This window comes from Meleagris gallopavo, chromosome 13, assembly GCF_000146605.3.
Source record: "Meleagris gallopavo isolate NT-WF06-2002-E0010 breed Aviagen turkey brand Nicholas breeding stock chromosome 13, Turkey_5.1, whole genome shotgun sequence".
NCBI lineage: Eukaryota > Metazoa > Chordata > Aves > Galliformes > Phasianidae > Meleagris > Meleagris gallopavo.
The window spans coordinates 15957681-15981970 of NC_015023.2; the positions used below are offsets into that span (position 1 = coordinate 15957681).

The 24290-nt window shown below is 42.9% G+C and overlaps 1 long non-coding RNA gene across 1 annotated transcript in view; it reads left to right on the top strand.

The window, feature by feature from the left end:
* Positions 1 to 2847, top strand: part of LOC116217141 — a 69972-nt gene extending 67125 nt beyond the window's left edge. The window contains exon 5 of the long non-coding RNA XR_004161219.1: positions 900 to 2847. This is a non-coding gene — a long non-coding RNA (uncharacterized LOC116217141). The remainder of the gene's footprint in view (positions 1 to 899) is intronic.
* Positions 2848 to 24290: the final 21443 nt, after the last annotated feature.

Here is a 24290-nt window from a genome sequence, read left to right on the forward strand (position 1 = left end):
AAAAAAAAAGTAATTGAAACCAAATGAAATCTAGAAGAGATATTTGAATCACTTAATGAAGTATTGTCGTGAAGAGATGTTACATTTTGAGGATTTTTCAGGTTTCCTAGGAAACATATATTTGCGATCACCCATCCTGTCCATGTCCCCCTGTGGGCTGACAGAGCCCCTGACTGAGCTGCTCAGATTGCACTGCAGCTCTGGCTGGGAAGGGCACACATCAAACACCTGCAGGCTCTGTTAGTGGCTGCCATCAGTAACGTGCAGGTCACAACAGAAACACTCAGTAGGACAGAATGGGAGGGAAGGAAGGTGTGAGGGAAGGGTGCTGTGTTCAAAAAATCACACATTTTTGTTTTCTGTTACAAACATTCAACCCAAATCCCTGTATTTCAAGAATGTTTTAGCTTGTGAAATCCTCTGATTTCTGGACATTTGACTGTGTAGTGAATGGGTGTTTGAAATAAATATTTCCTTTCATATAAGCAGTAAAGAAAAGCCCTCCTCCCCCCCTTTATTTTTTAAGATTGAGATTATAGGGGGAAAAAAGAAAATCCAAAAACAGTACAGTCAAAGTGGGGACAGTTTTTGTAAACTAGTAGTTTTCAAAGATTAAAATACCATCGCACTATTTTCCTTGATTAATCAATGAGGAAATATTTAATATTTGTAAGATTTCTGGGTAGAAAAGTGTGTGTACTCCATCAAATGGGTAACATGGCCAGCTGTCCCCCACTGCTCACACATGGCCATGGCATGGGGTCCTCCCTGCTTTGTACTCGAGGGGATTGTTTTAATTTGAGCATCGTAAGACATTCAGGTAACTGAGCCCTACAGAATCATTAATTCTGAAAGGAAAGGTAACCCTGACCAAAACATCTGATTTCTCTTCCCTGCAGATTTCCCAAGGGTGGATGGATTGTCCTGGTGCACAACAGGAAACCTTTCCAAAATCTCACAGTTCTTCAGATAACAGGAAACATCTTCCCACCCACTTCTTGTCACAACGGAGGTATTTCATGTGGCACTTTAAAAACATTGACAGATTTCTTCCCCCAGTCGAAGGAAAGCAGTGTGAGTTTCTGTAACTCAAAGAAAATTGATATTCTGGCAGGTGACATTAGTGTCCATGTGTGTGTATCTTTCAGAATGCAGTTGTCATCGGATGCAATGCACTACACATCGTCTCCCTAAGAGATGTAGAGAGTGTAGGCTGGGATTATTTTTAGGGCTTTTCTTTTTTTCAAAGAAAAATTGATCCTAGTGATAAGTTTGACATGTTACTATTTGAGATTTAATTGCAACAATTACTGAAGCGCAGAAGGCTTTAAATGAGAAGCCTAGTTATCTGAGTCCAGCATGCTTGCTGTGTGCATAAATGGATAAACATCACTGTACAGCTCTTCTGGCCTGAATTTAGAAAACACTTGATTGTGGTGATAAATCAGAAAGGTCCCCTTGGTTATGTAAGAGCAAGAGGGAAGCATCTCACTGAATAATCCTGACGGATTATATGGTCCCAGTGAAAGTCCAGTATTAGCCAGCAGCCAATAGCTTCACATCTGGAGTCAGGAGCTGAAAGTCAGACAGTGGGTGGCACTCATTAAAAAATAGATCTGCTGAACAGTTAAGACGATTATTGGTCCTGATTTGCAGGATTAGACACAGGGAGCAGTCTGTCAGGCTGTTTCTTCACTTGGCTGCACAAAAGGCTTCTCTAGGGCTCGGGCAGCAAACGATTCTCTGAGCAGATTGCTCCCTAAGGAGGCAAGGGGAGATGCCTTCCCTCTGCTCATCTGCCTTTGTGCTGCCTTGTGCTGTTTGAAGCCAGCACTGAGCACATAATCACTCCTGCAGAGATTTATGGGGCTTAAACACTGTAGTTGTAACTTATTAACGTGATCTCCCTGCCTGATGCTGTGAAATCTTCGCAGCTGGGATTTCTAATGGGTTTATTGGAACTGCAGGTGTGGCAGGAGATTTGCAGGTTTGATTCTTTGGCAGCGAGGCTAACCAAGTGAGAGAACAGTCTGTGCACGTGGCAGGGATGGAGAGTAGTCAGCAGGAGAACCCAAAGTAATGGCTAAAATGCCACAGTCTGGGTGGGGATCTCTTGTTTTACGTGCTCCTGTTCCTTCTTTACACACATTTGCAGAAGTGCTGGATTTTACAAGAAGATGCTTGGCGAATATTGTTAGGGGAAGAATCTGTTTCCACTCAGGAACAGAAAATTACACAAATGATGCATGTTACGTGTCTAAATATACAGGTTGAATAACTGCAGGTGTTTGTTTCTTGACAGTCTATCTTCCTTCATTTGCTGGGACAACGATAGAACAAATGATTTACCATAATAAACACATTCAGAAAAACTGCAGGGTACGCTCTCTACACCATTCATCAAAGAAGTTGTTTTGAGTCATTTGTCCCGATCTTCCTCATCTCAAGTAGGCAGAAGGAAATACTCACCTAACTCCTTCTGTATGTGTTAACTGAAAGCAAAGAAATTAGTATCAGGTGAGCCATTGGCCTCACCTGAAGCCTTTATAGGCAGCAGCCCTTCCTAAGCCTAATGGCTGCATTTGGAGACCATCTCACTCCGTGCTTCCCCTGTAAATAAGAAGATACAATGGATCTGTGGGAATTAAGTTCTTAGGAGGCAGTGATGTCATCTTTGCAGATTCAGGACACTATTCACTTGCTTTCTGGAAACATTTTATAGTTATGTAATATTCCTCAATCCACATTCTGGATCAGCTTTGTTCCATCAGGCTTTTCCCATTACTCTAATAACTTCTGTCTGCAGCTTCACAAGTTTATTTGAAATATGCACATGGAATTAAAAAAAAAAAAAAGGCAAGTGGAATCTTCTAAACCATGATCATATGATCATTGCTCACATGGATATAAATAATAGGGTCTGTTTAACTGAGGGCAGCTTATTTCTTATCTGCAGAAATGTTAATGCCCTGCCTGTTATCTAATTCAACATAATGTAAGGGGATTTAGTGGAGATTAAGAGAGAAAGTGGAAGAAGGTTTTCTATTCTTCTGGGCCATGCTTGTGCTCCCAGGAGTTTTGCCCTCAGGAGAGGTGAGAGGTCCCAGAATGTCCCATTGCTATCTAGAAATTCCAAGTATTTGAGGAAGCTTGTGTACCATAATGCTCATTTCTAGTTAGAGCATGAAATTCTGGAATAGCAATTGCGCAGCTGCTCATCAGAACTCAACCTCATCTTGTTTTCTGAAAGTTGCATATTTCCAGGAGCATTTTGGAGGAGTGAAGCAAGTCCCTTCATTGCAAAATTGATAAGTACTTCCCAAGCAGAGAAAGGGTTATGCAAGGGTAACAACTCTTCTGTGGTTTTAATCAGATTTCAGGTGATGCCAATAACAGGCTCATGTAAATTGTATGGGAGCCTGATTGCATTAAATAGCCTACACAGCAATCCAAGTTCCTTCCCTAACTGACAGCATCTCACATTGCATGGATAATGCAAGATCTATTTTTTTTCCAGTGGATGTGACATTGGTAGTTATGCACATGTTGTACCTTGATAAGGATGAAATTATGATACCTTGGGACAGAATGAGGGTCTGCACTTTGCACTGGGCTACTGATAACATCTGGTCTTACAGTTATGCTGAGTATCATCGCTCCTTTAGTTGTTAAGTGACCAAAAGCAGGTTAGAAACTCGATATTTCTTCTGAGCTGCATGATGAAACAATGCCACCTTTCCACACTCCCACAGAAGCAGCAAAGGCCATTTGAAGAACAGTCTTCTAGCTGTGCATGTCCCTGTTCATTGCAGGTGAGTTGGACTAGATGATCTTTAATGGTCCTTTCCAATTCTAAGGATTCTATGATTCAAGTGTGGGTTGCATCTGAGGAAGGTCCTTCTGTGTCCTTTGGATGTGTGTCTGCCCTTCCCATGACTGCAGCACACTTCTGGCCATAGTCTTCTGTCTCTGTGATTTGTGCCCTGGGAACAGCAAACATTTGCTGCTGGGAAGCAGGTTGTGTCTAAAGCCATGCAGATCACCAGATTTTACAGCCCACTTTTTTATTGCTTATTATCCTGGGTGAATAAAGTAATCCTCAGGGAAGGGGGATAAAAAATGGTTGTGGATAACTACACTGTGCATTCGTTTGCATCCATAAATGGAAACTATTGTATTTTATGAAAGTGAAGGTTGAAGCCATTCTCTGGTCAGCTTAATCCAGACAGTGATCCCATAATCCGTGTTAAATTTACTGGCTTCCCCTTCTAATCGGGTTGGAGTCAGCGTGATTTCTTCCAAACGGTAATGAAAGCCAGTGAGCCTTTACTCAGGAAAGCAAATGGAAATGAAATCCACATTTCCAGCCACTATTGCAGCTAGTGCCTGACCTTGGTTTATGTTGTAGTATTACGCTGAGCTCAGCTTCCAGTCTTTAGTTTCATTCTGACCTGGAATGTTGAAGGAACAAGAACAAGTAAATACTTGCTTAGGAAATCAAACAAAAAGCTTCCTATGGAGTGCTGAAATATAAATACTCCTGTTTTGCTTTCAAGAAATATGAAATTACATTCCTGATTTCTTCGTCTGATCAGCAGCCCATTTTCCCTACTCTCTGAACAAGGACAACCTTCTTCTTGTGCATCTTCCATCAGCATCTTTGGGTACCAACAGCGTCACCCTGTTGTAGAGTGTTCCTCCCCATGTGTGGACATCACTGCATGCATTGCAAAGCCATTGGGTGGATTCTTCCCAGAACCCATTTTCTGGAACGAGCACTGCAGGTCGCTCCGATACAACATCCAGTTCTGGGTGTTTGTACCTTCTTATTGCTGCCCAGTGTCATAAAATAAATGAAATGCTCTCCTCTACTCAGTTCCTAATACCTGGATGTTCTCAGGGGAGAGATCTGTCAGACTCAGTCATTCGGATGGGAATTAAATGTTGTAGCAGTTGAATGTAAAGCTTACCCAGTCTCACTATTAGGCATGATCAGGACTAAGGCAGCAAGGCATCACGGTGGGGCTTGTGTCACCACGTGGGCTTCTGCAGATCCTGCAGCAGAACCAGAGCCCCTTCACTTCTGGCGTGCTGAAGGTGCTCATTTCCCAGGAGCACAGCCTCGTTTGATTGAGCTGAGGACACCTGGCAAGAAAAATGTCTGTGTCCATTAACCTGATGGAAGAAGAGGGGTGTTCACTCTTTTCCTCTAACTGCCTCCTCACTTTCTTTTCCATCTGAAGGCATCTTCTTGCATGACTTGTTGTTAATATGTAATTTGTAAAGCACCATAAGTAAAGTAATCAGAATTTCATCAAAACTGAAAGGAGAACCCTCAGTCAGGCCTCCACCTCAGCAGTCTGCAGCAGGTTTCTCCAGCACCCCCATCCTTTGGTCATTCCTGACTGGATTATGCATGGAGACGCTGAGTTTAATTGTGTTATTCCTGGCAAAGAAGGGGAAAAAAAGCAGAGGAAAACTAGTTCTAACAATCCAATTTGTGAATTATAACTGTACACTCTAATCACGGTTCTCTTTCTCCAGATGTGGAGGATTTTAAAAGTGCCTCATTACTGACCTCTAATTAAATGTAATGTAAAAGAAATGTTGGATGAAAAGCTGCCAGCATTGAACTTTCTGGCAAAACTCCCACTGACTTCAGTGGAACTCTAATTTTGCCTTTGGGGTTTGGGATTCTTCCGGGTACAATCAATAGAATTATTTATTATCTGATAGCTCCAGGGATCTTCAGTTATTTGTACGTAGTGCTGACACTGTGGGGTGAGCAGAAGGCCTTGGGATGAAACAGCCAGGTGAGGTGAAGAAGCAGGGAGTAGGAGCAGAGCTGGGGACTGACAGAGTGTGTCACAACAGGGAGTAGGTAATTAGAAAACACAACACAGTGCTTTCCTTTGCCTGTGGGCAGGCGGGTTGTTCCTGGGGAGAGCCTGCCCTCTTTGAAGACAGAGTTTTTTAGGAATACTTGCTTGTGTTTAGTGAGAAGAAGGGATGTGCGGCAACCTCTGTTGCTTAGGGGAGGGAAGAGCTGGTGGTGGGACAAAATCCCATCACAGGGAGATGGGGAGACCCAAGTTTAACAGGATTTCTTTCTCAGGCCTCAATGCATGTTGTAAAGGCTTTACACCCCGTGAGCTGGCTGCCTTGTACGTGGCATCCCAGGCCTTGTACTGGAGTTATCTATGTAGGTGTTATCTGTGTGTACAGATGCTACACCAGGAGTGAGGGCTCACACAAGAGTGATCTGCAGTGACATCCTAAACATACAAGAACGGAGTAAAGAAGGTCGAACCAGGCTTGAGGCCATGCCTGTATGAATTACTGCAGGCAATATATGCCAAAATCTATTATCAATGATATTTACAGCAGTATCCTGACTCGATTGCAACTTTGCTGATCTCTTCCTATGATTCATTTAAATTCTTCACCATATTGTTTTCCTCTTCCTGCACTCCTTGATCTATGTAGTTCAATTAGAAGGCAGCATGAGGGCAGTATCTGCAAGAAGTTGTTTATTTCCACACTCCATTGCAGAGTTCTCCGAACACTCAGCATATGAAAAAGCTCATCTTTTTCTTCTTTTTATTTCTCTCTCCACTAAGCTGCTAAAACTTCTCTTCGAAACTTTACTGTGGATCAAAGATGTGTGCCTAAATAAATGCCTGCCTCCTTCAAAAGGAGTTTTCCATGAGTGACATGTCAGGCTAACATGGCAGATACAGGTGTTGGATTTGGTTTGTTTCTTTTCCACTTTGCTCATTGTAGCTCTGCAGCAATGGAGATTTTTCTAGCTGTGTTTTGCCTTTTGCTCCATCAGCACTTCTGGACTAGACTTCTTGATTTGTCTGTGAGGTTAATTGAAGATGAACAAAGATTATAATCAGGTGCTTTCCATAGCATCGCAGTATGATTGGCATTTTTTGTTTTGTTTTTGTTTTGTCTTTGTTTTTATGTGTTGTTTTTATTTTTGTATGAAGATTTGAATATGTCTCTACCAGCTGTTCCCACGTTCTGTTTGGAGGGCAGATCTTCTAGCTAGCTGTGTAGGGCAGTGAGGGAGCCTGGGGAAACCAAAGAGGAGGTATCTGCAAAGCAGATTTGCTGGGCTAGGATGAACCTTAAGAATATTGTTGGGAAGCCCTCACTATTTCCAGTGAGCTCGTAAGAGGGCATTTCCTTGGTGATGGTGGAGGTCTCACAGTAGTAGGTCTGCCTGAGACTCAGCAAATATTTTGTTCCATATGAGCTCTGCTGAAATGCTTCCCCTGTACTCAGTGTACTTTTTTTCTTTGAAGTCATGATTTTAATATAGCTGAGTGCTTTTTCACATCATCATGTAAAGGGATATGTGTGCCCTTATCCTGTAGAGCTTAGTATGGCTAATGACAAACATGTTCAGTAACTTCCTTCCATTTTTGCCTACTGTTTTCATCCAGGAAGAAAGATTGACTTTCATGACAATGTCTGAAGTGCTCAACTATGGAACATCTCTGCATGAACATCAGAAAAACAGTCCCTTCATTTCAGCTGCAGTCTGACAGCTTTGAGGACAGGTAATGGCTGCTGTAGAAATTTATCCTAAGAACTTTTTCATGATATTGTGTTAATGCAGTAGCAGCATCTGCTACAGCTGTACTGTTTCTGGCTGTCATTGAAACATGGATAGAGTTTCTTTTAAGATAGGAGAGGCCATACAAGTTTCTGGGAGAAGGTCCTTCATCTTAAGCAGTTCAGCCAATGTTAAGTATCTGTGTAGTGTCTTCTATTCTCGGATGGATATTCAGTGGACAAAAAGGCAGTACATCAATGTCAGGTTATCCATGTAGAAGAACAAATATGGGATAAAGATTTAAAAATCTCACAGCCTTTATTCTATGCCATTTTCTTCTGTAGAACATGTGGCTTATGCCTCAGGAGACAAATCTGAATCAGAAATTGTCAATGGAATGTGAAAGTGAGTGGAAAGTCTTTAGCTGACATTAATCAATGCTATAAAAGGCAGAAAAATAGGTGTTTCCCAGGCAACTCATAATACCTACACTAGCAAGTAGTATAGCAAACCAGGAGCCAGCTAGGCACCCAGATGTTGCTGAGGACCCAGTCTCCATTTCGTTGGAGTTCAATTATCACTTGCCCTCCTGAACCTCAGTTTGCATATGCAGATGTTTTCATGAGTCATTACATGGGCTGCAAAGACTAGGCATCTTCTTCCTGCTGTTAAGAAAGCATTATATGCATGAACACTGCAGAGTCTTCATTTTAGAAAAAGAAAACAACTCTTTTTTTTTTTTTTAATGAGAACAATTGGATTCTTAAGAAATCACTAAAACATTCTTAAATATCTAGTCCAAAACATCTCCCAGTGATACTGTAACATGGCTCCAAATTCCCAAGCTAATCTCAGTTTGCTGCGCCAAGCCACGCTTTTAAAAGGTGGAGGATCCTTGTATTCTAGAGCAAGGCTGTTTCTATTGTGACATCTTCTGTGCAATAAAAACACTCATCCTTTCAAGTTAGATCAACAGTTGTAGCAAAATGGCTAAAAGAATTGCAGTCAGATTCTCAATTGGCTTTTAAAGAAGAGAAAATGGTATGACATTTGAAGATGACAATAGCAGCATCACTAAAATAAATTAAATGAATCTTATCTATTTTTCTGAGTGGCTTTTAGAGTTTTTAGAATGCTTTTTGGATTGTTACAGCTGAGTACTATTAACAAAGTATTTCTGTGTAACTCCTCTTTCACAATATTTGATATGACTGAAGTAATGGAAGAATCAATTGTATCTGGAAATGGAAGAAATGAAGCATCAGAAAAGGCAAGATGCTATCAAATAGGAAAGTAAACATCTTCCTGAAATTAGAAAATGTGTGTCTGCAGCTTTCAGTATCAAACAAGCAGTAATGCTGTTTGGGTTTACAGCAGGTTTAACCATAGCTGCTAAGCTGCAAAGAGCTTATGCAGATAGATTTAATTTCCAAACACAATCAGACCTCACTCAGAAATAGTGCTTCTCTCTATATTCATCCCCAAGTGGCAGATATCTCCAGAAAGTTTCAGCTCTGATTTCTCAATCCTCACTGCAGAAGTTTCCAGCTTACATTCAGACAAATTCTGCAGATGTACTGTTCACAACGTGCCATGGCAGAGTTAAAGAACTGCAAACCAGCTGCTACAAAAGCAGGGGCAGTGCAGAAACAGCTGGCTGTTCTGGGGCAGAGCCTGGCCCCACAGTGATGCTGCCATCTGACACAGTGTGTCTCACCATGTAGTAAAGTGTGTGGATCTGTCACTTGGGAAGCCTGGAGCAGTAATCAATAATGTAAGAGAAACATCTAAATATTTAAATCCTGATGTCTTCTAAGATTAAGACGCCACAGGCCTGGCTGGAGGCTTGGTTCAAGTGGCTGCCACTAGAAGAAAAAGACATGAAACTAAAACATTGCCCATTTGAAACATACAGTAAGTTTATATTCCTCCCCCCACCCCCCATTCCTTATATCTTGCTAAGTAATAGCAAAACCTGTCAGCACAGATGATGTTTACAGAGCAGCTAAAAGCAGAGACTGTGGCCAGCTGTACATACTTGCACTAGCGTAGGGGTGAATTAAGTGTCCCTGAAAAGCACATCTATGAGATCTGTCCTACAAAGCTACATCACAGTGTTTGTGGCGTGAGGTCACCTCCCTCCATATTCCCTGAATGACGTCCTAATGAAGGACAAATTCCAGCCCTTATGGCCAAGGCACAAGAGCCCCAAAGAGAGCCTGTTTGTGGAATGGCTGCATTACCCTGAGCTCAGTTTGATCCTTCCATGAGGAATTACAGGACCTTATTTGCTGCATCTGTCAAAATAATTACACCTCTCAGTGATTTTTATCTTTTTATTCCCCGTTCTAAGTACATTCATTAATTAAATGGCTATGCTTATTTCAACATGGCCCTGAACTGATACAAGCAGCACGTCATACTCATTATCCTCTGACCATATTGCTCTGAACTCACACAAATTAAAAGGCTTTCTGTGTGCTCATCCTCTATCCTTGTGCCTTTTTTATTTCTTTCCTTGTTATGGAGAAAATCTGGCTGAAAGGCCAGATGTTGCCTGTTGAGCTGTAGATGACAGGAAAGCAGATGCACAGTAGAGATCCAGGCTTTGCATGGCTTCAGTTTCCCCTTTTAATCCAAGGAGCTCTGATTCCTGATCCTTCTCTTCTTGGCTAGTACTGACCACAGCTGAGGCACCAAAAGCAGCGGTAGGTTTGGTTAGTGGATGGGTCAGCAATGATTTGGGTAGCATGCCAATTTCCAGTTTTCCTTCCCAAACTGTGGTGGTGGAACCACGAACAGGAGCCCTGTTGATCTGGTCAGTGCTTTGCTTATACCCTGCCTATGGGAATAGGCAGATTAATAAAATTGAAATCATGTGCGAAGAAGCACTAATTGAGGGATATTTCAGTGCAGTCATTTTAATGGTTTCCCATTTCCTGCTTGGGAAATGTGTAACTAATTAAGTCTGTTACGTTCATTTAACTCAAACAATAAAAAGTGCTTCATGTCATCAGAGCTATTTACTAAACACATGTTTTCCTGGTAGAGGGAGTGGAGAGTCTGTAAAGGGAACATCCACAATGTCTTAAATGAGGATTCAAGACAAAATTACAGCAACAAAACCTCTGCAAATCTCAGCATAAGCCATCTCAACTGGTACTCTGAAAATTACAGCAGACTCGAGGATGAAATGGGGATTGTCCTATTAAACACTCGGGGCAGGAAGGTCCTGCACAGCTCTGTAAAGCAGCCTTGGCAGTGGGTGCACCACCCCTCCTTGAGACAAGCACTGCTTTGAAGCCCCTCTGCAATCAGAAGAGATCTCAGAATAAATCTTAGCTGTGCCAGGGAGCATCCAACTCTCAGATCTCATTTTGATTTGGACAAACAAATGCTTCTGTGCCCCTTGTAGCCATTTAGTACCACTGATAATGCCAATATCTCACTGCCATGAGGAAACTGTTGTGACTTCGCAGAAAGAGGCAGCAGTTTTCCTTGGAGTCAGCAGAAAGCCAGCATTTGCCCTTAAGACAGCCCTTGCCTTTGTACTAAACTGAGGAATTTGCCTGTTGTCTCCTCGCATTGCACAGCAAGTGTGCCGAGAGTTTGACACCTCCGCTGCTCTGCTGGCCCACATCACATACCTCCCAGCAAATCTTGTCATGGCTAGTCATGCAAAGCAGGGCGACCCGAGCACGGGCTGTGCTCAGCCTGCCCATTCAGCTTCGGTGCTGATTTCTGTCTGGTTTCCCAGCACAATCTGTTGTGTCTAATTGGAGATTATTCCAAGTGTCACAACAGAGACCAAATCTGACAGTTCAGCTGAGCACCGAAGTAATGAGTTAAATAATGCACCTTGGAAAAGTTAATCCTTAGCAGTACATTAGACATCTCTTGTTTTCCAGGTCAAAGCAGAACTGCGTGTAACCTTTTAGAGGTTTTCAAGAATTTGGGGGGTGGGGACAAGCAGCGGACAGAGCAGTTATTTGTTGAAGTGATGCAACCTCATGGCGAATGATAGATTTGCTCCTACTGTGGAAGATGCAACAAAAATTGGATTTTATTTCCCTTCTCCCAGGTCTTGTCCCAGTAGATGACAGCCAGACAGAGAAATAAAACAAAGTACCGTATTGAGGGGATATTAAATCCTGCTGCCAACAGTTCACTTCATTTTTCTCGTTATTGATTGCTGTCAGGGACCTGTCTGGGGAAGAATACAGATTCCTGGTTTATGACAGCTCACAAAAATACCAAATCTTCAGATTCTTGCTCTGAGCACATTTCTGTCCTGCCACTTACATTCTGCCACAGACACTATTACTTTATTTCCCAGACCCAGCAGTCCAGGCAGGCACAAGGCTATCTCATGTCTCCCCTGGGACAAGAGGGCAGGCTGATGGAAGGGGCTGTGCTGTCCCATTTTACACTACTGAGAGGACACCTCTGGGACTCCTTCATGCAAGGGGCCGTGCAGTATGCCACATGCCTACATGCAGAGATAATCCAAACAAATCAGAAGCCTCAAAGCCAGCTCTTTTCCTTACTCTTTGATTTCAGCAGTGACCTCAGACAGCTATACAACTTGTCACCTAATTCTCTAAGCTGATGCCATATGTGCCATACAGATGATATGAAGACAGAAGCCACCCTCTTCCATCTGGAATCACTTCTGCATAACCAGTTCTCCCAGGAGGCTGAAGGAATCCATTTTTTCCAAGGAGGTTAAAGAAGTAGGCAGCAAATGCTCATGGCAGGAGTTACAGCAGCTCTCTGTGGGCCGTTTGAGGCAGTCACAAGACAGCAACAAAATTCCTGCACTCCCCACTCCTTGCTGCTAGCCAGCAGCCAAGCCTCTCTACAAAATGTAGGCAATCTTATGGAGATTGAGATCCCAATCCTTGTTTTGTTGCATTTGTTCCATTTTTTTCCTGTTTCACATGTGGAAGTACATGCTAGCCTAGTGTATAACTCTTTCTTTGATCTGTGCACCAGAAAATCTGTATCAAGTCAGCCGCACATTTCTAAGGAGATTAAATTGGCCCTTGTGTTCATCTGAAGCCTGGCAGATCTCCTTTCTGTGTTTTGTGGTCCAGGATCTCTAAACCAGGAGCACCCTACAGTCCTTCTGTAATTTTAAGCACATGGGCAATTTTTAGTGGCAGCCCTCTTTCTGTGAGATTTACCCACTTGAGGTTAAGCCTGAAGCGTTCTGCAAGCACACTGCTCTGCTTTTGTACATGTAAGCAAACGTCACCTGAAGATACTGAAACACTCAGTGCACATAATTTGATTTTTTCCTTTAGATTGCTCTCAAAACGTGAAAAATATGTGCAGCACTTCACAGGAACAGGTGGTGGCCCTCTGGTGTTTGTGTATGATAGAGATGCAAGGACCTAAGACAGGACATTGGCTCAAAAGGCAAAGAAAGAACAGAGCTAAGGGGTCTTGAGAAAGTTGTAACACTTACTTTGTGGCAGAGTATTTGCCCGTGTAGCAAGGGAAAGGACTGCTGAGACCATATCACATTACTGTCCAGTGGTCAACACATAAGAATGTGATAGTCAATCCAAAGTTTTTCATGACTGCAAAACAAATCTGTCATGCCAGGTTAAACTGATGCCTTGGTACAGTTTTATGAAAACTCTGGGTTGCTATATTTAGGCAAATATGTGCTGCAAACCCTACTCAAGTGTCATTCACAGCTGATGTCAGTAGCCAGACGCAGAAGGGAAGAAAGGTATTGTTCTGGATTGTGCCTATCCTCTCTCAGTGGTGGAAATATTCCCATTTGGGTGCAGATGGTAAATGTCAAGGTAGGATAGGAGAATGGAGTAGGTACAATTATGAAAGGAGTGGGAACAAGAGGAACCTGTCAACATTTCCCCTCCTTTTGGTCTGTTTTATGGCTTTTAGGGGACATGAAACTTGTTTTCAATATGTATTTCTGTCAATAGCTTGTGTAGTTATTTATGGTTTCTGATGAGAATCTAAGTCACTGATAGCTTTGATTTGCATATTTATTAATTTTTCGAAGGAAAAAAAGTGAGTAATTTCTTGTGTGAATCCGAAATCTATTGCAAGTGCCCTGGAGTTGGAGGTGTTTGGTGGAAGACTTTATCTGAAAATATGAATTACTCCTTTTAGTGTTTTTAACCTGGCAGAAAGAGGGGGGAAAAGGCAAAATGAAATGAAAAGCAACAATTGTCTTAATTCAAATACGACTGAGGAAAATCAGAACTGATGGGGAAAAATGGCTGAGTGGCGTCTGGGTGATCCGCAGCCTGGGAAATCTGAGGGTGAACCTGAAGGGAGCATCTTCAATTGTGTCCCAAGACTGAGGGGATATAGGAAACTCTTTACTAACATAAAGTGAGGAATGAGCAGGAATTTTATATCATTTTGATGATATTGATAAAGCCATTTTGACTTCTTGCACCAGTGGCTTTAATTGCTAAATTCAGACAGCCCAGAGGGCCAAGATAGTGCAGTGCCTTCAGCATCGATCTCCAAAACCCAGGTCTCACCTCCCCTTCATCTCCTGTGTCTGCTCTTCCATATTTATTCACTGCATAGAAGCAAACAGCACTGTGGAGCTGAGGAATTCAGGAGATTTGTGCTTGCTGCCGTCAAGACAGCCTTTGGTATTTAATCTTCAGCCCATAAAAGTTGCAAACTATGCTGCTAAAATATGCTCACAGAAGCTGAACTGATTGAGCCATCGCTGCTGTGCCGAGCTGGGAAGGAAGAGAGGCAAGTTGCCATGGTTTGGTTTGTCAGCCCTTCCTCACCACTAGCCTTTGCTTTGATGTTTCAGATGGCCTTAACATAGATCAACAGTTACAGCCCTCAGTGGTTTATTCAGTGAGCTGATGTTTGTAAATAAAGAGGAGATTTTAATCCACCCTAGCAAAAGGCCAGTTTGAAGAGAAGGAATTGATTTACACTTGATCCTGCCTCTGTTCTTGCACATTTGGGCAGCACTTGGGCTGCCCTGCTCAGCAAATCGCTGTTCTGACTTTGCTGTCCAAGAGGAAACCACGCCAGTGCTGGCTGCTGAGCCCATCTTAAAAAAATAATCATCATTTTAAGCAGTGGTTATTCCATTACTGCGGTAAAAGAAATTGTGGCCACTTAAAGGCCCATGATAGAGTCTGTAATATAACTAGATGATCCTGAAAAAGCAATTCTGGAATTCAATCACTCGGAGCAATGCACACACGCTTCCTGAAGGCAATCCATCCCCGTGTCATGGGAAGCCCATTGTTCTCCAGCCCCCAGGGTCTCTTCTCCTTCAGCCTGCAAAGGGCTTTGTTGTCAGGACCAACAAATCCATTTCCCTGGTTGAGCTGAAGATAGAAAAACAATGCCTGGGCTGTCCAAACAGTTTGTCCTTTCTGATGCACTTTGCTTTTCTCTTTCTAGGTTTCCTTGTTTTCTTATTTTGGAGGTGGCTGACGTACAGCTGATAGCATTTTGTGGTTAGGCTCTGCTGGCCTTTAACCCGTGTAAAGCTGTAGGTCAGGCGCAGTCATTGTGTGCTGGGAAAGGGGAACTGAAGGGCAGTGCCCACATCCTTTTCTCCATGGCTCATATAGCACTGATAAAAAGCTTTAAAAATATGTCAGCCAGCATCCAAGATCTGCCTTTGGTGGCCCTAATGTAGAATTTGGCACTTTGTTGCCCTGTGTGTTACAGAATATTGTACACACATGTATGCTGTGAGATTTGGTTTGTAAACACTGGCCCAGGAGTCAGCACTCATTCCTTATTTCTACCAAGGATGTCCTGTTTTGTAACCAGAAAATTGAATTACCACCTCTGCTTAGCTTTAATACTTTCCACCTTCTGGCTAGGAAATTTAATTATCCAGGTTGGTTTTCTTTTTCTACTGTGTAATAATACACAACTTATCTGTGTTAAAATATAGATGCTGTCTTTCCACCACATAAAATTCCACCTGATTCTTGCCTGTCTGAGCCCATGGAGTTACCAGAAGTGAAATTGAAGCCAATATCTATCTTCTGGGGAAAGGCTCAGACAACCCGAGAGAAGCAAAATGGAGCATCTGACTCAAAGAAGCTGCTGTTACCTAATGATTCTCGAGTGCTTCGATGCACTCTTTCTGAAGGAAAAGCTTTCCTTGAGAATTGCACCTCCCTGCAGCAGTGCAGACCCCAGCAGGTGCCCTCCACCAACATGCACGGCCGCAGCGGTCAGGAGAGATTAACAGCCTTTCCCCACAGCTGCCCAGTGGAATCAATGCTTGCTAATCTTTAGAAAATTACACTAACAAGCTCCAGGCCTGAGCTGCAGGAGCTCGGCGCACCAGTCTCTGAAATCACACACAGGCCATTAATGCATCAAGGCTTTAATGAACCAGAAAATCTCTCCTAAGCAGAGGCCAGAAGGATGTTTTAAAGTTCCTGCCTCTCCTGAGCCAGCTTTAGGACAAACGGTCAAATGCAAAAGCAAAAATGGTACTCCTGGGACTGATCTCGTCTGGGGAGCAGCCCCTGATCCTGAGGTGTTTCAGCTTTGAAGTCTGTGCAAGGAGATGCTCAGCAGCTCTTCAGAAGCTCTTCAGAAGCTCTTCTGAACTAGAAACCCTCATTTGGCCGCTCAGGGATGGCTGCTGATGGCTGTGGCAGTGGGTGCTGGGTGTAAATCTCTTTTCTTTCAAACCACCAGGCAAAAACTAGAATCATAGAATCATAGAATGGCCTCTGTTGAAAAGGACCTCAAAGACCGTCTAGTTTCACCTCCCCTGCCACGGGTAGGGTCACCAACCACCAGACCAGGCTGCCCGGAGCCACATCCAGCCTTGAAGGTGTAGCTGGCCAGGAGACAAATACTGGAGGCTAGAAATTTTGAAAATAAATGAAATCCTGCTATAGCCTATGATTAATTAAAAAAAAAATCTTTATATTTTTTGTTCCTAAAAGTCATAAAATCTGCTTATTTCCTGAGCAATGTTCTAATGTGCTTTATGCTACATATGCTAAGATACATTGCCTGTTTTCCTATTAGGCAGTCTGCAAGATTCCCTATCTCTGAAAGGAACAAACATCTGTTTCTTATGTGGTCTATGTCTGATTTAAGGTAATTGTATCCCTATTATACTCCTACACAACATATCTGAGAGAAAATAACACCTATTTCTTTTTTTCTCGGAAGATATTTTAACTTGTATCCAAGAGGAATGCACACTGGCTCTTTCTTTAAATGGAGCAGCCTGTGAATGCCTGTCCCTGACGTGGGGAAGAGCTGGAGGTCTTTGCAGCAGACCAGGTGCCAACATCTCGGCAGGATCAGCTCCAAGGGGCTCCTGCCTTTGGAGCTCCATCCATCTGCACGTCCCAGCAATCAGAGCAGCGCAGGGCCGTGAAGGTAGAAATAAGAAAGCTGTTTTCTTTAGGGAGAGGAGAGAAGAATGCAGAGACACAGTCTTGAATATAATGGCATCACCCTTTGGAGGCAGGGGAGGTGTTTTCTCTTACTCCCACATGTTTCCAAACACTTTGTTTCCAGTCCTCAGCATCTGTTGGCACTGACACTGAGTGGCCTGTCAGATTTTTGCAGAGCATCAATAGGCAGACTACTGTGTCTCCTCATCAAGAAAGCCATGAGAATCTGCATCTTTATTTGTCATTCTTACACCTGCAGTAATTTGAAATAATAATATCAGATCTCCCTGTTTGGTTGTTGTTGTTGTTGTTTGAGTGACGTATTTGACTTTGGAATCCCTAGGGAGCAGCTCCTCCCACCAAAAGGCAGGCAGAATCTCCACTGCCCAGGGAGGGAATCTCAGTTCCCTTTCTCTTCTCAGATGTAAGGCTTTTCTTTATATCTATCAGCAGCCATTGTTTCCATTCTGTGAACCCCATCACTAAAAAGGCTCAAACAAAGCAACTTTCCAAATCAGACATGAACCAGAGGTGCATCCTCAGGATTCCTGTTTTCCAGAGCTTCTTAACCTCTGACCTCATCTCTCTGAATTTAATAAGGAACCCTTTGCCATTTTTATTTCATATTGCTGTTACTGACATGAGGAAAGAGTAAGTCTTAACTTAAATCTGCTGCAGAACCAGCATTTTTTTTTAATAAAGCCTGTGAGCAATTGGAATGTTTCCTTGCATAAAAACCTCAATGAAGACTGTGTCTGAAGCCAATATTTGCTCCCCTGCAGAGTGTGAAACCCACAGATTTCAGCACAGATGCTGGAAACTCCAAGCCATGAGAATCAATAGCAGTTTCATTTGCAGTGGGAACAAAATACGTCCTAAAATACAGTGGTACCAGAGCAGTTTGCCCAGCTGAGGATCTGCCACTATTTGGGAAAATTAAATCAGAAAGGACACAACTTGAAACCGTGGCACTTGAAAAAATGAATTAGAAATAGTTTTAGATTTTTCTCTCATTGTTGTCAGTTTTCTAACTTCACTCTCCCCCATTCCTGTTTTACAGGGCTGGGGTTTCTCTCTTATTTGCTGTTTTCTGCAGCATGTATCCAAACAGCGAGGAAAGTTGATCATAAATGAGAATCAATTCCAAAATATTCCCCATGCACGAAGTGGAAGGCCAAGTACAGAGAGCTGAATGTGGAGCCCTCGGATAATCTTTGTAGTCTGTGAACTAGAATTTGATTCCTACTGCACTGGAAACCATTACCCCTGTCCTGGGTGAGAAGGGAGTGGGATTGTATTACGTTTCAGTGCCCTGAACCAGAGAAGCCCTAAGAGTCTGTAAACAAAACCTCTGCTCATCCCTGCATCTTGGAAACACTCATCTGCTGTCAACACTGGACTGCTGTCAACCATCACTGCTCCTCTAGGCTTCCAGTGTTTCCTTTCTACCAGCCCTTCATCCCAAAGAGGGTGAAAACCTACAGACTGGGGAACAGAGATTCCAAATGTTAATTATGCTTTCGGGTGGGGACCATCCTTGTGTTGATTCAGTACAGTAGCTGGAGGAAAAAAGCCTTGCTCTGCAGTGAGACCTCCCACTATTACCCTCCTACTTGCAATGTCAGTGGATGAAACTTTCCCAAACAGACATGCTTTGGGGTGCACCTTGGCACTGCCATCCAGCAGTTCTCCAGGGACGGGCTGACTGTAACTCGAAGACCATCTGCTTTCATTTGAACTGCTTACATGGGTGTTTTTCTTTGCCTCTTTCTGGACCTAGTCATAAAACCCTCTCTCAGTTTCTCTCCTTTCCTTAAATAGGAGTTCTGTCCCTTGCAAGGAATTGCTGCAGATTCCAGGGTTTGCCCTCATCTCCTGACCTTGGGCTCCTTCTGCCTCCCTGCACAGTGGGAGGGAGGCAGTGAGCACCATAGAAGGACAAACAACAGCAACCCTGGGGCCAGTCTCTTCCCACTTCACCCGATGGAGAGGCTCCAGCTGGCTCCAGTGGGAGCTGGATCCATCCCATAGCGGGCAGGGTAATGATCTAACCATTTAGCCTGGCATTTGTTAGACCAGAGCAACAGCAGAAGTGCAGACATTACTCATGCTCCAAGATATGCAGGGCTATGGCCAAGATTTCTTGTGGATCTGCAGGCTCGGTGAGGCTTGCTGGAACCCTTTCCTTGTCTCCTTGGTTTTGCCAGTAACCCCTCAGCTTCAGGGCACTGCCTCGGGTCTGAGCAGCAAGTCCTGCTTTGCAGAGTGGCCACAGGCAGCTAGTTTTCAGAGCCATAATTCAAAAATACACTGCTCATGTTTCAAAGAATCCAGAATTTATTTTATACTTCTGTTCTCCACTGAGTATGGAAATTTAAACCACTTGAGGCTAGTATTTAACAAGAAGGTGAAACTGTCTCTTGAAATCAGTCAGCAAACTCAACCTCTCAATGGCAGTAGGGCTGGAATTCAATAATCTTTAAGGTTCTTTCCAACCTAAGCCATTCTATGATTCTGCAATTCTGTGATTATTTGAAATTCCCAGTCCAAGTAAAGAGAACTGGAGTTGGCAGGATTTTTTTTTATTTATTTATTTTTTTTCCTGAAAACTAGAAAACTGATGAAATATATTGGCATTCAGGTCTGTGATATGCAGAGTGAGTATTGCTATCTAAAGTACACATTTTCAGGTGGCCAATTTGTAAGTAGTGACAACTCTGTGATTCTGTGAACGTAAAAGAATTACTTTCCTTTTTTGGAATGGTAAAGCTATTATCTATTCCTGTGTTGAACATGCTTTCTCCATGTTTCCAGAGGCTGCTTTGTTTAATGAATCATTGCTCCAATGGATGCATTGTGCCTAATGCGTTTGCTTACGCATTCCTGAGACTTTGCATTTGTCCCAGCAGCCAGCTTGGAAATTGCTGGCTGAGACTCTCACCAATCTTGCAAAAAATTCACTTGAAGGAAGTTGTTTGTATTCCCAGTTACTATCTGTTGTAATCTCTTAGGAGATAATCGCTTTCAGATCAATCAGGATAACAGCGTGTTACAAGTAACCATAAACCTATGTATAGAGGAGGGAGAGCAGCATGTTTTCTTCCTAATAGAGAGGGGAAGACTGCAGGAGCTTGGCTGCTGTGCCAGGTCATGTGTGACCTGTGTGTAAGTTATGGCATTTCTGACCCAAATTCCAATGTTTTCTCATGAGTATAATGGTGCCATTCTGTAGCATAGACTGCAGGAGTGGATGATTAGTCTTCACTCTCTCTTAATTTGAATAACTTCCTTCTATTGATTCAAAGTTTCAATCTGTTTTCATTAATAGACCTTTGAAGATGGTGAGTGCTTTGTAATAATTCACAGTTATTGTATATGAGCTGATTATTGAGATATTTAGGTTAATAACAGCAGTATGAAAAACTGCCTGGATGGGAATTCAAGACCACAGCTCCAAATGAGACCTATTCTCAAGCAACAAATCCTAGGCTGCTAGTTGGGAAAATCCAACTCGAGGCACATTTTAGAGTTTGCTTTGTCAGTGTTGACGCAGAGATGACTGCAGAAAAGGGAAGATGATATTTAAGGTCCCTTCCAACCCAAACCATTATGTGATTCTATGTTTTAGAGGGTCAGAGTCCTTCTGTGGAGTTTGTAGGAGCAGGACTAACCACTCATCCAGCTGGTAACTGTCCAATAAAGAGCCACGCAGAGGATGCAAATTGCTTCATAGAATAGAATGTCCCAAATTGGAAGAGACCTGAGAGGATCCCGGGGTCCATCCCATGGACTCCACCCTTGGAGCCTTATGTTCAAATGCTTCGATTTGCAAAGGTGGCTTTGGACTCTGACCCCAGCCAGGAAGAGGGCTAAAGGAATGAGAACCTAGGTGGAGCTAGACAGGATTTCTACAAAGCTAACTTGGTAACTGCAATTTCATCCCTTGAGACAAAGAGAGGAGGCTTCAAATTTGAGGGAGACGTATCCGGAGATGAGGAGACACAACCAACACTTCTGCTATTACATTTCAATGAAGAGTCTGGAAAAGTTCAACTGTAAATGCCATCACTTTTCAGTCACAGTCTGAAACAGCTGGTTAAGTCTGCACAGAACAGTAAATCTGCCCTGCTGCAAACAGCATGTCCTGACTTTCTTTGGCAGAAGCACAGAGTTAATTAAGACAGAAAGTTTGTAATAACTGTAGGTTCTGCTGAACTGAGGCCCCAGATGAAACACACTGTAGAGCATTTATCTCCATTACCTGTCATGAGAAGGATCTTTGCTCTACATACACATACATACTCAGTAAAAGTTGAATATGGGGCTTGCAAGATTCACTGCTCCCCAGAATCTCTGGGCAACTCATTGCTCCAGCACTGACTTTTGACAGTGCTGTGCGTCCTCCTTGCAAAGTATCTATAGCTGCTCCTGGAGCTATGGGGGTGGCCTTCAGCCATCAGCTGAAGACTCTGAAGGACTTTGTGGGATAAGGAAAGCTTTGAATTTTCTTCTCCAAGCTACTGAGTCTTCACCTACTCTCAACACATAAACTTCAGTTTGCATCACTCCTTTGACATGAAGGGGGAAAAACAGTATGGTGGGAGAGGCTTTCACTGTAGGTAAGAAAGATGAATTTCAGAGCACCAGAATGTATGTGGACAATAAAGGAGTTGGGATTTAACCATGCTAGAAGTGATGATTAAATTAATCCAGCATTCTCCTTTTCTCAACTCTGTAAGGAGTTTATATCAAGAAAGTAGCAAAGGAATGCAACAGTCTGCCAATAATGTAATTAAGGAGCCAAGCCTCATCTGAGCTTTCTCATGCCAAAGAACTTGTTGGATATAAGTTGGGAAAAGAAGTTCAAGTCTTCAAAGAAAAGATAGAGAGATACTATGAAAAAGTTATTGATTTTTTAACTGCTTGCTTCCTCCAATCTCCGTAACACTCTCAGACTGAAGAAAATGCAAATGATAAAATAATGCAGTTTGTTTGAGAAGACTGAGCAAAACAAAAAGCTATTTAATGGAGCTGGTTACACTCAAGAACAGCTTAATGGCTTTGGAAGACGGGTAGACTTGGAAGGGGATCTGGAGCTCATCTCCAATCAACTGCAAATGTTTGTCCCATGCTGTGGAAAGGTGCTAAAAGAATGATCCAAATAAACCAGATGTTCTTCTTTGGTTCGTGCCCTTCTTGAGTTGTCCTGATAACAATTTGGAGAGTCTTGTCTTTTCCTCTCTTTTGCCTAAGGTACAGCATTTTCCCTTGCTCCCTATTTCAAGGCCTGACACTGGAAACTTCAGCTAAGAAGATAGATCAGAGAGAAACCTTGACCTTTATAATGCCTGAACAGCACTGGGGCTCCAGTGACCCCAAGTGAAGACAAGTCTCACAGCCTAATGCAAGGGCAGCCCCTCACTTTGACACCTGTCACACCATTCGGTGTAGACTGGTAAAACATTTGTGATTCCACAGACAAAATCCACCAAAGTCACAAAGTCACCAAAGCACAAAGTCCACCAAAGCCTAATAGGACTAATGTGCTTAATGGTCTCTAAGATACTTTGAGCACATTCTCCTCCTCCTAATTAGATACCTATTCACAGAGGGCTTAAGCTGCCATGTCTGGAGCGAGGCTGGATAAAAAATATGATGACTTGCTTGGTAGAAATTATTTCCATTGGAACATGTCCAGAACTGCTGCACATTGGAAATCTCTGAAAAATGAACCCTAAGGAAGCCAAAACTGTGCCAAGGGGGCAAAACATGAGTGTAAATCTAAACTCAAACTCTGGCAAGCTGTGTACCTGCTTTGCAAATACGAAGTAGCCTGCAGCAGAAGGATCTATCATGTATCAAGAGACTGTAGATAAATAGATGTGATGATGTTGCTGCATTACTTTGGGGGAGTGGAGGAGAGCAGGCTGGGAGTTACGAACAAACCAGAAACATGTTGGAGATGAAATTCTGTTTTTAAATTTATTTATAATTCCATTATTATGTAACACATGTAATTATATAACATCTAACATCTAACTAGAACATCGAATGAAAACTGAACAAAACATTTCCAGCATATTGAATTCACATGGTGGATGGCTAAAGCAGCTGTCTTATGCAGAGCTGGGAGTGAACTCTCATGGGAGTCAGAGATGTGGCCATCTTCATGCTGTTCCAAGTAATGACAGAACCCAGGTCTCTACATCAGGTTGTTAGCACTGCTTCTATTCTCTGCCTGGTGCTAATTGGGTGTTTAGAGTTTTTTGCTTTGTGCTTAGCTAACAATTTCCAGATTGTTTTGCTCCAGAAATAGAGACACCCATTGCCAAAGTATCCGTGCAATATTCAAAACATTGATTTTGTAAGCGAGATGCCATCATTTCTCATGCTGCTGTTCTCCTTAGTTTAAACACCACTCATCCTTCTCTGCTCTCTGTCTCTGCCCTGCCCAAATAGTTTACTGCAGCTGCACTGGAGCAGAGCCTGGAAGCACGGTGAGTGTGACAGTGAATGCACGGCACCGGCTGACTGCAGCCGAGGCACGGTGTATCTGAAGTACCTTCATGTTTCCCCCTTATGTCAGGAATGGGAAACACCATAATAGGCAACATCTGTGGAAAATGCAAGTTGCTGTCATCCTAAAAATGAGCGGCTCGCTGGAGGACAATGACTTTCTCATTAAAGAGACTCTATTCATATGAAAAGTTTTGTGCTGAGATAAAAGATGGAAAATCTTGTATCTCTCCCCATCTGCTGAGCTATTCAGAAGGAATTCAGCTGGAATACTAAACCTTTCTGTTCAGGTCCATCACGCAGAGACCTCACACAGAGACCAGAGGGGAAGAAACCCCATCTATTATACTTCTTCCAGCACCTTCAAAAAAATTAAGCTGTCTGACTGCTGAAAAAGTGCCTTGCTTTGCAAGGAAATGATATAAGCCAAGATGCAAGCTATGAGATAGCTCCTGTAAATTAGAGGCACGTAGATCAAAAAAAGGACACTCTCTGATGTTTCCTGGGTTTTTCCTGCCACACCAAAGCTTGTAGGAGCTTCCTGACTGCCCAGAAGGCTTCTGGAGAAGGCTGATCCCCAGGCATTTGAGGGCATGTGTGGGTGGCAGAGAGCAGTTTGTGGAACTTTCTCACAGGAAGGTTTTGCTTTGCAGTGCTAGTTTTTTGTCACTTGGTTTTGGGATTTTGGGATGGCACCTAATTTTATTCACAGCCCAAGCCAAGAGAGGATTCAAAACATTGCCTAGGGAGAGCGTAGGGATGGGATGCAGAGTCTGATCTCTGTCCAGGCACCAGGAGCT